This window comes from Phascolarctos cinereus, unplaced genomic scaffold (assembly GCF_003287225.1).
Source record: "Phascolarctos cinereus isolate Bilbo 61053 unplaced genomic scaffold, phaCin_HiC Scaffold_1;HRSCAF=81, whole genome shotgun sequence".
NCBI lineage: Eukaryota > Metazoa > Chordata > Mammalia > Diprotodontia > Phascolarctidae > Phascolarctos > Phascolarctos cinereus.
The window spans coordinates 198,846,341-198,859,488 of record NW_027555514.1 but is presented as its reverse complement, the minus strand read 5'-3'; the positions used below and the strand labels follow the sequence as shown (position 1 = coordinate 198,859,488).

The 13,148-nt window shown below is 37.9% G+C and overlaps 1 long non-coding RNA gene across 1 annotated transcript; it reads left to right on the top strand.

Annotated features, from left to right (window-relative positions):
• The first annotated feature begins 835 nt into the window (after window positions 1-835).
• LOC144455621 (uncharacterized) lies at window positions 836-6,337 on the top strand. The gene is made up of 2 exons (XR_013484342.1): window positions 836-1,166; window positions 6,061-6,337. It is a non-coding gene; the product is annotated as an uncharacterized LOC144455621 (long non-coding RNA).
• Window positions 6,338-13,148: the final 6,811 nt, after the last annotated feature.

Here is a 13,148-nt window from a genome sequence, read left to right as displayed (position 1 = left end):
GGATTGCAGTACAAAGAAACTTGAAGCAAGGGGACTCATTGGAAAGTTGTTTCAGTAATGCAGCATGGAGACGATGAGAGCCTGAACTAGGGCTGTGGCTGTATGAGTGAAGGTAAGGGAACATAAAATTTGTTGTTGTTCAGTCCTTCCAGATGTCCAACTCTTCACGAGCCCATTTTGGGATTTTGTTTTTGGCAGAGATACTGGAGGGGTTTGCATTTCTTTCTCCAGCTCATTTTACAGATGAGGAACTGAGGCAAACAGGAAGATGAATCTTCCTGATTCCAAGCCCAGTGCTCTATGCACTGTGCCACTTAGCTGCCATAGGGGACCCACATATATAGGAGATATTTTGAAGGTAGAAACAATAAGATTTTTGCAAAGGTTGGAAATGTGCAGTGAATGATGAGTGAAGTGACTGTGGAGTCAAGGATGACATTGAAGCTGAGAGCTGGGTCCTTGACAGTCATGGGAAAGTTTGGGAGGGAAGCGGGCTTGGGAGAAATGGTAATAAGATATGAGGCTTCTATATGGCTTCCTAGTGGCCATTTTTACCATAGTGATTTCTACATAGTCCCTTTTTCCTATGCCAAGTCAAGCACCACTGGTAAACTTTCAGACTGAAAGTACAGGTTGTGACTTGCTCTGTACTCTGATCACTAGTACACGTGCTTCTGTCAAGTAGCCACCACAGGCATAGGCTCCAAACTTTGTTCTCTGACCCTTCCCTCCCCTCACACATAACCCTACCTTGGATCAGGTGCTCAATTTGTCCTTCAACGTTGCTGTTTATTTCTAACTGGGTAATTGTTATCTTGGTCAGCATGCCCTGTGTAATCAGTTATCTTGGAGCTCATAATTCATTTCCTCTCATCTTCAAAATCTGTCCCAAGTCTTGGGATACTTCCCAGTAAGCTGAGCCTTCACCTTGGCCCCTTTCAGTTGGCCCCATGCTCAGGCCCCTTCCTAGAAGGTGTACGACCAGAGGCTACTGGTTGGTCCCCATGGTCTGTGTCTCACTGGGGACTATGTCAAACATGATTGACATCTGTGCAGGAAGAGCTGCTCAGTCGAACACGGAGCTTTACATACCTTGGACTTCTGACAGGAGTTGAGAGGATGTCAGTGGGCACCTTCCTCCCTTGCTCTGGACTTCTATGGGCCAGGTACTACCTTGGGCAAGCCTGAGATCCCAAAGGGAGGAGTCAAGCTTTTTTTTTTATTCTATACCTCATCATGCCCCCAGCCTAGAGTCCCAGGGAAAACTTCATGTATTTTGAGTTTAGCTGTTAACAAGGTCCCGTCTAAAAAAAGTTATTTAATGTGGAAAGCAGTAATTATCAGGTATAGGAAGCCGTTTATGTCCTCCACTATAAAAAAAATGCTTATACCAAAAGATTCATAAGCATTCACTGGCAAATACTGAAAACAATAACCCTTCAGTCTTAATCTGCTTTCTCAGGAATGAAAGTGTTATACATCCTGTTTTCTAACAAAGAAAGACATATAGAAAAACATTTTTTAACTAACTTTCATGATGCAGCCCTGCATCTGAAGCTTTTCATGCACAAGACTTCTGCTTCCACGCCATCCTGCGAAATCATTAGTATGCATGGTACTATACTGTACAATGAAAAGCGCCCAGATATGAAAAATGAAAATCTGAGCTGTAACACTTGCTATCTGTGAGACTGTGGAAAAGTGAACCCCAGTGAACCTCAGCTTTCTCATCTATAAAATGGGAATAACAATATTTGCACTTCCTACCTCATAGTGTTGTTGTGAGGAAAGTGCTTTGTAAGTTTTAAAGCAGTACAGAAATATGAACTATTTTTAGTATACACTGCATACTCTGTGCTGACCTCCTCATATGGCAACAATGTGAATGCCAAAAGTCACTTTGGTTCCACCAGTTTTAAAGACGCAGGTGACAGATCAAAGGGGTCTACCTCACCCATCTGTTAGATAGACAGGACATACCCAAAAGTCCAGGTTATACTAATTTAAAAAAAGAAATAGAGACCTCAGAAAACATAAGTACTTCCATCACTACTGTGCAGAATTTATCTTTAGATTGTTTTCATGGGCCCAGTGTTCAGATAATTCTTGTATGCATCATTCCCAGGGAAACAAAATCTTTCGCTTCTCTATGACCCCCATTACCCCATTGATTAAGCCACCTGAAAAGTATTCTTGCTGAACTCACTCTGTTAAATCATCTGCTTTGAACGCTAATTTGAGTAGCAATGAATATGAAAAAATCTATCATGTCCCAGGAGCAGAAACTCTAACTCAGAGCAGCTTTCTGGTTTTCTACTTTCTCACCAAACAATGTCTTTTGAAGGGCTCTCATGGTTTGTTAGGTCATGAGCACCTAACTCTACTTGTTAACAGACCCTCAAAGAGTTATGATAATGCCTTGTGATGTTCTGGAAATTTCTTCTAGGGCTTTTTTTTTCTTTACAAATTGATTTTCTTTAAAATGAATTGTAGACGAAAAACAGACATGGGCACAAGAGTTGTTATTATTGTTGTTGTTGTTTTTTAATGTGACTGGATATTTTGGTTGCCTTTGTCCTGTGAATATAAAGGAAGGGAGAGAGCATCGAGACAATACTTAATACCATCTCCAACTTTAATTTCAGAACCTGGTCAGCATGAATTTTTAAACTATTCAACTCCTGGATCTGTGGCTTGAGTAGGCTGCCACCTGGTGGACATATTCAATATGATAATCCCTTGTAGGGGAGTAATTATTACAGTGACATACTATGCAGAGTCTATATATGCAGTTGCCCAAGTATCACACCTAGTCTAAATAACTGTCCCAGAGTTACCTGACTCTTCACTGTTGCTCACAACTCATATCCAATCAGTTGCTAATCTTTTCAATTCCACTTCCATTATGTCTCCACCATCTGTCTCTTTTTTTCACTCACGTGACTATCACCTTTGCTTCTGTCCTTAACACATCTCTCACCTTAATTATTGCATTACTCTCCTAATTGATTTCCTTGTATCAAATATATCTTCTTTCCAACCCATCTTCCATGGAGTTGTCAAATTGAAGCTTTCTAATACTTCTAGGACAAAATATAAAGTGTTCAGTGGCATGTAAAGCCCTACACAATCTGGCCTTACCCAATTTCATAGACATTGCATGTTGCTCCCCCTTCTTATATCTTACTATCTACTATACTGTTCCCTGTAGATAATATTCTTTCCCCTATCTATATGACTTTTCATATGGCCTATCCCCCATGCCTGGAATAATGAAATGAAATATCAGGGAGTACAGCTTAATTGTCATATATAAGAAAATGGAGATAAGACTGAAAATATAACTGTCGTTGTGTTAACCTTTATGGCTGGAGAAAGATTGGATAAAGTCCACAGAGATTGTGGGCCAAGAGAACTTCGATCCTGAAGACAGAGTTAACTGCTAAGGAGAAAAAAAAATAGAAAGAGTTAGATCCTAAAAGAAAAGAATTTAACTTTTATCTTTCAAAGAAACATGAAGAGAAGTCTTAAGAGTCTTCGGCTGCCATTCTAAGAGAGTTAAATGGTGGAACTACATTTCCAGAACTGAGTCACATTGGTTAAAGGTGATCTGTACTCATATCTGATATATTACAAATAAGTATTTGTTACACTTTTGGTAAGTTGTAAAGCCAGTAACCTCTATGTTTCCTTAAGTACAGGAGATTAGGGAGCTTAATATAAATATAGAGATGAACAAAAGCTTATGATGGAAAAGATTCTCCAATTTATTTACTAATTAATATTTCATAAAAACTGGGATGGGGGCACAGCAATTATTTATTAAATAATGAAAGAGATGTTATGTTGTAATTTATGAGGAAATGTCAGTGTGTACTTCTTGATTATCTTGAAATTTCTAATGAGGGAGGAAGGCAAAATGGGCCCCTTCTCCCACTGGTGAGCTCTTCCCAGAATCTTCATTTTGAAGAAAGACCAGATTTTGTCCTCTGCACTTAGCCACCATGCCCACATGCAGGTGTTTCCTTCCTTCTTCCCCAGTTTTCAGCTCCTCCTTCATGTTTTGCCATCCTCCATGAGAGTGCTAGCTCCTTGAGGGAAGAACTTGCATTCTTTTTGCTTGTATTTGTATGCGTGGCTCTAAGCACTGTATGTGGCAAATTATAACCTTTTAATAAATGCTCATTGACTAACAAACAGGAAAGAGAGATTTGGTGTGGTTGTTAACCAGATCAGGGTTACAATGTTACACACTGCCTACTGGGTTCCCGTGTAGTGTATACAAAGACCCTAAACCCTGTGATAAATGCAAGTTCCTTAACGGAAAAGAGGAGAATCTGGACTGTCTTGAATGAACCAGAATAACCAAAGTCATAGGTAAACTCAAGGTTGTTTCATAGGATTGTACAGCATCTTTGTTAGAGGGGAGAGTCCCTTACTAGAGAACTGCCGACACTCCAAAGTTGATTTCTGGGAAATATTTGGATGTCGTCACAGGCCATAAAATGGTATAAGGTCCCTGAGGGGGACATTTGCAATACCTTTTAGGCTAAAAAAGTCAGTCTTGGTACAGATTTTGAAGATGGGAGGGAACGAACGATCAACTCCAAGATAACTGATCACACAGGGCATGCTGACCCAGATAACCTGATGAGTCTATTGGACACAGTTCTCCAATTAGAAATAAACAGCAACATTGAAGGACAAATTGAGCACCTGATCCAAGGTAGGGTTATGTGTGAAGGGAGAGAAGGGTCTGAGAACAAAGTTTGGAGCCTATGCCTGTGGTGGCTACTTGACAGAAGCACGTGTACTAGTGATCAGAGTACAGAGCAAGTCACAACCTGTACTTTCAGTCTGAAAGTTTACCAGTGGTGTTTGACTTGGCATAGGAAAAAGGGACTATGTAGAAATCACTATGGTAAAAATGGCCACTAGGAAGCCATACAGAAGCCTCATATCTTATTATCATTTCTCCCAAGCCCGCTTCCCTCCCAAACTTTCCCATGACTCTCAAGGACCCAGCTCTCACCTTTGATGTCATCCTTGACTCCACAGTCACTTCACTCATCATTCACTGCACATTTCCAACCTTTGCCAAATCTTGTTGTTTCTACCTTCAAAATATCTCATATATGTGTGTCCCCTATGGCAGCTAAGTGGCACAGAGGATAGAGCACTGGGCTTGGAATCAGGAAGATTCATCTTCCTGAGTTCAAATCCATCCTCAGACAGTTACTAGCTGTGTGACCCTGGGTAACTCATTTAACCCTGTTTGCCTCAGTTCCTCATCTGTAAAATGAGCTGGAGAAAGAAATGTGAAGCGCTCCAGTATCTGTGAAAAACAAAATCTCAAAATGGGCTCATGAAGAGTTGGACATGTCTAGAAGGACTGAACAAGAAAAACAGAATGTATGTCCCCTTACCTTTGCTCACACAGCCACAATCGTAGCTCAGGCTTTCATCACCTCCCTCCTGCATTACTGCAACAACCTTCAAATGAGTCCCTGTGCTTCAAGTCTCTTTCTATTGCAATCCATGCTCCACTTGCTATCAAGATGATCTTTCTAAACAGTAGATCTGATCACATCACTTCCTGCTCAGTGAGCTCCAGTGATGACTTCCTTACAAAACCCATACTCTCCATGCAGTTTGCCTCTTTGGTACATATTAATTATATGGCAAGCAGGGTTACATCCAGTTCATTTTCCAGGGATCTCTAGATTCACAAACACAATTTTGGGTATCTTATCAAATGTATAAGTTCTTTGGGTTTTCCCACCAGATTTTATAACAGTTTCTCTAATTTTGCTATTTGCATTAAGATAAAGATTTTTTAAAAATCATATTCATAGCAAAATCATAAACAAGTACATACTGACACAGCTTTCTGGGACATAGCTTTCTCTGTTTGTGGCTTGGACTTCTCCAGATTCTATTTGCTATCTGTGTGAACTTGGCAAAGTAATTTCTTACTCCTAGGAATTAAATTTGTAAAATGAAGTGTGGTGCCCTAGTACCTATACATTGTCTTAAATTTTGTTTGATTTTATCATCCAGGGTCCTGGATCTGGAGTTCAAATTCTAAATGCTACTGGAACCTTTCTGGATTTGCTCATCTATAAAGGAGTCACTGGATGAGACTTCTAAAGGCCCATCAAGGTCTGGGTTTATGTTTTGTGATCTGTTCAAAACTGCTTTTCTCAAACTCCCATTTTCCTCTGAACCTCTCAAAAGTCAGTGAGAATTTAATAGCAAGAAATAGTAAGATGAAACAATATTTACTGAAGAATGATGAAAGAATATTTACACAATAAAAGGTAAATGAAGCATAAAACACTCTGAAAATCTATTTATCTAACAACCTTCTCCCCACCTACATTTCTGCAAGTTTAAATTTCCCTGTTCTGATGCTGACTTGTCATACAAATGCTAAAGTCTTCATGCCTGAAAGATGACTTTGTTTCTCAGATGGATTTAGTGAAATCTTAGGGTCAGAGAATTGTTGCTTTTCTATTATTGCAATTCTGGTTTCCATATTTGCAAAGTGCTTCATGAGAAGAATGAAGATATTCTATTATTAACAGCAGGAATTAAGAGAACCTGCTCAAAGTCTACTGGCACTATATCAATCTTTCTCTCTCTCTTCCTCCTCTTTTTTATGTTCTCTGGCTCTCTCATACTTGAATTTTCCAAAATGTTTTTCCCACGGGGGTTAGCCTCTCTCCAGATGTAGTACAAATGGCTCCCTCTCAACCAGAGTCCACATGTTGGCAGTATCATCCATTACCCTCTATGCTCTAAATAGATTTTCACGGATAAAAATCCCAAAGAGAACATGTTGTCCTTACAAGAGATTGAATTAGCTGATGTCTAAGATTTCTTGTGGTTAAAAACGATTTGATAAGCCTATTTTCAACCACCTAGTAGTTGTTTAAGCCTCACAAGCTTTTCCTCTCTTTGCTGTGCCTCTACAGTGTGGAGGATCTAGCTCAATTAAAGATTGTGCCCAGAAGAGGAGAGTAAGAATAAGAATAAGAACAATAAAAATCATCAGTGACACAAGAAGAAGAAGAAAATGCCGTGTTAAAAACTTTTGGAGAACAGATTACATATTGTATGCAAACATGTAAATTATATGCTTTTTCAAGATTTAAGATGTGCACTTATTTCCCACACCTCCTCTCCCTCAACTACTTTGTGCACATCTGGATGTGACCATTTGAAAATATTAGTGGAAACCGTTGTATCAGATGAACCTTCACAATATGATAGTCATTACAGGAAATGCACAAGCTTGCTCATGGTTACCAAGCAATTCTTTCAGGGCACTTTTTTCCTTGCCAAAATCAGGAAAAGCAGAGTAGCTTAGCCATGGGAGCATGATGAGAGAACTTATTGTCAAAAGGAGTACAGTGGATATCAGTCTCTCTCCCATTCCAAGGCTGCCAGTGGGCAGATTACCCAGAGACCAAAGTATTTATTTTTCAAACTGGACCAAATCCAGATTAGGAAAATAAACAATCCCTCCCTTTCCTCACCACCCCACCATCATGGACCCCTTTACTATACAATTAGCAGAATTCTCCACATCAACATTAGGGTCAGCTTTATGAATACAGTTTATGCAATCAGCTGCATGGTACAATTTGAAAGGTGCACAAAGGGACCTCCTTCCACAATTTAGATTGATTTTGAAATATATTAAATGATTCTTCAATACATTTGCTTCCTTAAATTAAGTCAATAAATTGTCCAAATTAATTGACATTTTCTGACTGCAAAGCCACAGAATCAGAGTAGTAGAGCTAGGTAAAACTTTAGATATCATCCAGTCAAATGCTGTCATTTTTTAAAATGAGGAAATTGAGAGATGAATTGACTTGTCCATGAAACATAGCCAATTAGTAACAGAGTTGGAATTTGAACCTATGTCTTCTGACTGACAGGTAACAGGAAATTAGGTGATGGGAAAAGAATAAAGATAAGATATGCATGAATTGCCTTGTCTACTAATCTAATACACAGTGAAGAGAAAATTGTATTCAAACTACTTCCAAACCATTGCCATATACACAAAAGGTAAGTTACATAAATGATATTGTTGGTTCATGGGTAACTTCCTGATGTCATTAGGTCATTGGAAACTCCTCCATTTTCACGGAATTTGAAATGCTAACCTTTTCATTCTTTTCCCCAGCAGCCAAATTAGAACCATTCACTAGATCAAAAGGTTCCCTCTATGAGCTCCTGCATTTTATGGCAAACACTGCTTAGAAGAGTGATTATGTCGTAAATGCACTAGGGAGGTGGAAGAGGAGAATACTGGCACTCAACACTTACATGTCCAAAACAGATTTGTAAAAGATTATCTGTACAGCTGACTAAAGCTTCCAGTGGAGTGGAGGTGGGACTGGGATGCTGCAATAATGTAGGAGCTGAAAAGATGGCACCTCACCTTTATATTCTTGAACAGGAAAAGTGTCATCTTTAACATGTGTTGGAGATGCTCCTTCCTTTTCAGACATTCCAACATGGTGATTGCTCAGGAATAAGTGGCTCTGTTTCCACAACTATGCTTTGCGACCTTTGAGTACAATGATTAGTTGGAGGGGTTGGGGTAGTGTTTGAATATGGGAACAGAATGTTTCTTAATTTACTCAATGCTGGCTAACAAAGGTGATGTGGAAGATCTTAGGTATCATCCCAGGTATTATGAGAATGTTTAAGCCCTAGTAGACACTTACCTATTAGGGTTATAACTGGGGAAACAGATGGCAAACTTCTTGACTGGTTTCAAGAATGAATGCAAAAGAAATCAATAAGCAATTAAAACTACATAAGTAAATAGATTAGTAGCCAATTAATTTGAACATGGATCATTCCAGAAATTTTTGACTAGCAAGTGCTGGGAGAATGACGTTGGGTTATTCTCTCAAGTGAGGATAAAGGGAACATTTGTGAAATTCTACATAGCTTTTCCCCTTTGGATTCTATATATTAATGCTAACAGATTCTGTACAGGGCTGGGAATAAACTTCTAGTCAAAATGTTCCTGGGAAGTAGAGAAAGGTATTAGTACATGGCTATGTTTAAATGTGTGTGTGCATTTATATTTTTCTGGTAAAGAATGTCCTAGAATGAAAAGCACATGGTGCAATGGCCTGAGAGTTGGTGTTAAAGCCAGGAAGGCTTGGGTTCAGCCTCTACCTCTGACACATATTAGCTGTGACCCTAGGAAAGATAATTACCCTGTTTATGCTCTAGACAACTGTTTAATAACATTGCACAGAAAGAACCAACCTGCATTATTTAGCAGCAGAAAGCAATGAAAATATCAGTTTGAAAGGGAGAAGAGGGGGAAAGGAGAGCCCCTCAGATTCAGCCTTTATCTTGGTCTCCTCCTCTCTTCTTGGCCAGAAGAGGGGTTTGTGAACTTCAGAGTACTAGAGGATATGGATTTTTCATTGGCATATAGGACAGCAACACCTGATAGAGGTGCAAAGGGAGTCAGGACAGACTAGATGTGATGAGGAAATGCAGATTCAAGATTTTGCAAGGAGCTCAGCAAACAAGTTACAGTAACCCAAAGAAAACGTTCTGAGAATTCCAACAGGACTTCCAGAGCTCATATTACCCCCTCTTGCCCCATGTGCTCTCCAAACTTGAGACCACTTTTCCTTATTTACTGGTGGGAGACTATTACAGAAACAGGAGGAATCTTTAAATATTCTTTTCTAAAAATTTCAAGCTCCAAATTTTATCTCTCCTTCTACCACTCCCCTACCCATTGAGAAGGCAAGCAATATGATACCAGTCCAATTATACAAGTCATGCAAAACCTATGTCCATATTAGCCATATTGCAAAAAACAAAAAAAACAAACCAACAATAAAAAGCAAGAAATGTAAAATGGAAAAAGGGACGCTTCAATCTGCTCTAATATCTCTCTCTAGAGGTGGATGGTATTTTTTGTCATGCTTCAGATCATTGTCTTGGATCATTATCTTGATTATTGTAATTAAGTCTTCCACAGTTGACCATCATTACCATTTTGCTGTTGTTGTTATTGTGTACTATGTTCTCCTACTTCTGCTCACTTCACTCTACATCAGTTCATATCAGTCTCCCCAGTATTACATTACAATTATATACCACAACTTCTTGCACTCCTCCCCAATTAATGGGCATCCCCTAAATTTCCAATCCTTTGTCATCAGAGAAAGAGCCTCTATAAATAATTTTGTACAAATAGGTCCTTTTCTTTTTTCTTTGATCTTTTTGGGATATAGAGCTAGTAATGGTCTTTCTGGATGAAAGAGTATGCACAGTTTTATAGCTCTTTGGACATAGTTCCAAGTAATTCTCCAGAATGGTTGGGCCAGTTCACAACTCCACCAGCAGTGCATTAGTGTGCCTATTTTTTTTCACATCAAGGGGAGATGTTTTATACCAATAATACCGCCATAATAAATACCCATTTTTTGTACATTTTTTTATTTGAAACTTACATACAAAATAAGAAGAGAAAAAAGAGAAACAAACTTACATGTTAAAAGTAAAATAATAAAAATAAGAGGTGGGAAGCATTGCCATGTGCACAGCAGAACATGAGAGAAGATTCAAAATATACAGCAATAAATTTCCACATCAAGAAAGCCTATATGATAACCACTATGCATTGTGTTGAGAGCTGTCCATCTTTTCTTTGCTTCCTTGTAAAGTTTCTTCTCCTCTCTGATGTGCACTTTTTCCTATGTTCTTTTTCCCTTCCACCCTAGAAGGCTAAAATTAAGCATGTATTTATTTACATATAGATATAGATATGTACACGTACATATACATATACATACATATATACATACACACACATATAGACATATACACACAAAGATATACATATATACATGTACACTCACATGCCTATGCAAATATACACTTACTTATACATACATATACTTAGATATGATGATCCTAGTCATATATAGACATATATATTTATATGCATCTATGTAGACTAAACTAATTTCTCCTCTGTTTCTCTGAGCGTGGATAACCTCTTCCTTCATAAGTCCAAGTCTTTCTATATTTTTCCAAGTCCTCCAACTCGTTATTTCATACACCACAGAAATATTCCCACCTTACACTATCTAGTTGTTTTAAATAGTCCAAAACAACATTGATAAATTGGCTGACACATAATGCAGTTTCCCTATTTTTCCCTTTTGATTAAATCTATTTTAGCCTTAACTTTGTCCAAGATTATGATTACTATTCCTGCTCCTTCTTCCCTAAGAAATTCTATTCCTGATCTTTATTTTATGTTTGTGTGTGTCTCTTATTTCCTAAACCTCCTGACATCTACCTACCCCCCCCCTTCAAGGATCCCTCCCTTATCCTTCCATTTCCATTAATCTAAACACCTGCCTATATCCACTTTTAACCTATTCCCTCACTCTCCCCGCTAAAAATAACTCCCTCATCCTCTCTCTCTCCCCTATCCTCTTAGCATTTTCTTTCTTTCTGAATTTAGAAGACTTTTATAATCTTTTCCATTTCTTCTTTCCGTTCTTGTTCTAATGCTGCAGGACAATTTTCTTTATTTCTTGTATTGTTGTATCAAGATTCTTTTTTTGATCATAGCTTTCAGGTAGTCCAATTATTCTTATGTTTTTTGATGTATTCTCCAGATCACTTGTTTTTCTTATGGGATGTTTCATATTCTCTTCTAGTTTTTCATTCTTTATATTATGTTTTATTATTTCTTGACCTCTTATAACTTTACTGGCTGGAGAGAGAGAGGGAAAGAGAGATCAACAGACAGACAGACAATCAGTCAGGCAGAGACCCAAACAGGCAGAGAGACAAAGATAGACTGTTTTTCTTTCTTTTTTGGCTTTCTAGTCCCTGTGCATAATGAGTGCTTAATACATGCTTGTTGGTTTGAATTGAATTATATATTCTTCTCTCCTTGGACCCTCTGCAGCATTTGACAGTATTAATGACCTCTTGCATTTAACTCAGCAAATATTTCTTAACTATTTCTTCATTAATTGTGGATTCATGTTTTTAATTTTTGATATTAGTAATTTGATTTTCCTTCTTTTTAAAAAGTGAGTTAGTTTGCATTTTATTTATTTTGTTGGTGTTTTGAGGGGGAAAAAAAGCTCCTAGTCTTTGTTTTATTTTTTACTTTCAATTTTGTTAGTCCTTTCTTTGATTTTTGAGATTTCTGTTTTGGTATCTAATTGGATATTTTTAATTTATTCAGTTTTCCAAGATATTTTAGTTCTATGCTGAAGTCATTAATCCATTATTTTCCTTTTTCGTTGATAAAATTGTATATAGAGACATTTTTCCATAAGGACTGCTTTGGCTACACCCCCAAATTTTTAGTATATTGTCTTTTTGTAATTATCTTTAATAAAGAGAAGGGAAGGAGAAATACTCATTTATATAGTAGCTACTATGTGCCAGGCACTATGCTACATGCTTTATAAATATCTCATTTTATCCACACAACAACCCTGCAAGGTAGGTGCTGTTATCTCCATTTTATAAATGAGGAAATTAAGGCAAATGTAAGCTAGTGACTTACCCACGGTTACACTGCTAGTAAGTGTCTGAGACAAGACTCAGGTCTTTCTGACTCCAGGCTGGTATTCTCTCCACTGTGCCACCTTGCTGCCTCAATGAAATTAATTATTTTTTTCTATGATTTGTTCTTCAATCCACCCATTCTTTAAGATAAGTTCACAATTAAGTAATTTTTTCATTGCCCCTTGTTAAACTTTTTTTATTTCATCAGAGTGCATTAAAGATATGTTTGTTTTTCTGAATTTGTTTGTGAAGTTTTAATGCCCTAGTATATGCTCAACTTATGAAGGTACTATATACAATGGAAATATATCATACCCCCTTTTATTTCCAGTCAGTGATCTCCAGAGGTGCATTATACCTAAATCTTCTAAAATTCTATTCAAGTCTTCAACTTCTCATTTGTTTAGTTTTTGCTTTTATTTATCTAGGTCTGAAAGGAATAACCTGAGGTAGTGGACTTAATCATGTGTTGGGGAATTTCTCAGGCAAGAGGATATTGACTTTCCTGGGAGTGTTTCATCCACCCAGATGACCTTGGACTAGAGGGC